At 37.7% G+C, this 2,469-nt stretch overlaps 1 protein-coding gene across 1 annotated transcript in view; it reads left to right on the forward strand.

Moving 5' to 3' along the window:
- The window catches only part of plxna1a (plexin A1a), a 172,398-nt gene extending 170,239 nt beyond the window's left edge, over positions 1-2,159 (forward strand). Inside the window, exon 32 of the mRNA XM_062541106.1 lies at positions 1-2,159. This exon is cut by the window's left edge and continues 2,118 nt beyond it. The gene's annotated coding sequence lies outside the window, so the exon portion shown is untranslated.
- Positions 2,160-2,469: the final 310 nt, after the last annotated feature.

The following is a 2,469-nucleotide window of genomic DNA, read 5'->3' on the forward strand; positions in this document are numbered from 1 at the left end:
GCATTGTCAAAGTATGAAAAAGTGTGTCTTCACCCTTTTTTTATTCTTCTGAGATGTTGTACCTTTGTGAAGCTCTCGGTATTGCTTCAGCTCCCTTTCAAGTCCTGCACCCGTTCCCTTAAAGTCAAACATGTTCAAACAACAGAAGAAAACTACATTCCTTTTACCCTTTCCATTGAGATTAAAGGAGGAATAGAGACTTGGTGGGAGGGGGAAGTCTCTGAAATATTTAGGTCAGAAATATGATGAAAGAAATTCCAACTCTCTCAAACTGAAGTTTTTATCTTTGCCTTTTTTACCTCAGTATATCCACCTCTAAACATCAGAGGTTAGATGAGGTGGCAGGGATTCAATGAAGAAATTAACCGTTTTTATTTATTTGTATTTAATTATACCATATACAATAGTATAGTCTTTCTCTGAATAAGTTGGGAGCAGGTCTCCATACCACAGTAGCCATACACTTCTTGTTGCAAGCTTTTGTTATTTTTTCGCTCTTCAGGAACATCTTTTCTTTTTTTAATATCGAGAGATTCTCTTTGATATCCTCCTAGTCTCTGCTCTACTGTGATATCATCTACCTGACATGAAATCAAGGGTTCTTCCAAGACCGCTCCTAACAGTGTGCATGTCTGTCCTACTGTACCTGCATACGCCATCTCCTCTCTGACCCCGCTCACATACAATAATGAAAGCATTCCTCAACAACCCAATTTCATCAAAGCAACTCTGCCTTCATAGAGAATTCTCCATGCCGTTCGCCATCCCCAGTACCAGAGGCAGTGGCTCAGTCACTGTCCCCATACCCACCAGACTCCTCAAAGCCCATCACCCCCCCCCCCCCCAACCCAACCCCAACAGTGCTGAAGTTCCTACATATACTTGATATAAACTTGAAACAGGGTTACTTGTCCAATAGAAAAAAAGGCTTTACTAGCCTTCCTCATGATTGTGGTCTCCAAATTCATTTTTTTCCCCATTCTTCATCATCTTCTTTTATTCTACCAATATCCTATTATCGCAGTCTCAAGGTACTTGGTAATTTGTTTTCCATTCATGTTAAAGTGATATTTTTTAATCAATTAAGATTACCAGTGGGACCTCTCAGTAGTGCTTAATGGTTTAAAGCGCTATTATACACATCAATAAGCATTTACAAGCTGATTGAGTGCATTTTGTTTCCACATTAATTTCTGATGGAAATGTTGATGGGCTCTGGCTCTCTGCTGCACTGGCTTTGATGACTGTGATGGTTAAACAGCTGGATGTGTTTGAGATTGCCAAGACACTTCATGCGCTGTGATGTTTTTTAGCCTTCCTTTGGTGAAGGTGCAGGAGTGTTCTTTTGTTCCTTCTTTGTTTATTTGGGAATGAGCGTAATCAATCACATTTCTAAGACTCATTCTTGTAAATGAAGCAAGTGTTAAAATGTTTTTGATTTTTTTTTTTTCTGAGTGTGTTGCGTGTTGATTAATTATGCTTTGCCACTATTGTTTTGTTTTGTCACATGTCTGATCAAATGACAGCTGTGGGAGCTAGAACAAAACAAGACACTTTTTTGTTTTGTTTTGCTCAATGGTTTGGGTCCACAAAACAAACTAGCGAGACGTGTTTTTAACGGAGAAGCTGTTTCTACAGACAGAGAGCTTTCACTTTGCACAGAGTGCCTTGTCAGCTCCCCCTCCCATCCTCAAACCTTACATGACCTCTTACATTGTCCACAAGCGCCTGCTTGACTACAGCCTAAATGGTCACTCCACTCCTCTTGCTGTCCTGGCCCCTCTGCTTTGAGTTGGTTTGATTTTTTATTTATTTTTTTTTCCTGCTCAGTCCAAATAACCCCACTGTTACTTTTATGTCCTATCTTACCCCTATTTTGGCAGATTGGAAAAAGCTGTACTTTTTATGAAGATTATTACAAAAAAACAAACAAAAAGTATAGGGACAGACGTGAAATGTGGACTTAAAGAAGACAAACTAAAGAATTTTAATACTTTATGAATTCTGATACATTTTTAAGAGTTTCAGACTTGAATCAACTGTGACAGGTTGGCTGTTAAATGTTCATTGTGTAAATATTCTGCTCTTTCCTATTTTGCAGATTTATTACTTGTAAATAAACACATGCATCAAGGAGAGATTAAACATTTTTGCTAAAAGTGTCAGTGTGTCGTTCTGTTTACTGTTCTGTTTAATAGATCAGGTTTTGAATGAAGGATTGTCTATGTGTTTCAGTGTATAATAGCAGATGTATCATAATTATTATACATTATCATATATATTATTATGATATATTATAAAGGTAATGTAATAATTTGTCTATATTGTGTAGTACATACCATGAAATCAGACATTGACAACATGGAGTAATTTGAGCTCAGAGAGTAATCTAACCTTAACGTCCTCCATAGCACGGCTTGTTAGCTCTCGTAGGAGGAAAAGACTGCTTCTATTTGTGGACTGTGTTTG

Source organism: Sardina pilchardus, chromosome 7 (assembly GCF_963854185.1).
Source record: "Sardina pilchardus chromosome 7, fSarPil1.1, whole genome shotgun sequence".
In the NCBI taxonomy this organism is placed as follows: domain Eukaryota; kingdom Metazoa; phylum Chordata; class Actinopteri; order Clupeiformes; family Clupeidae; genus Sardina; species Sardina pilchardus.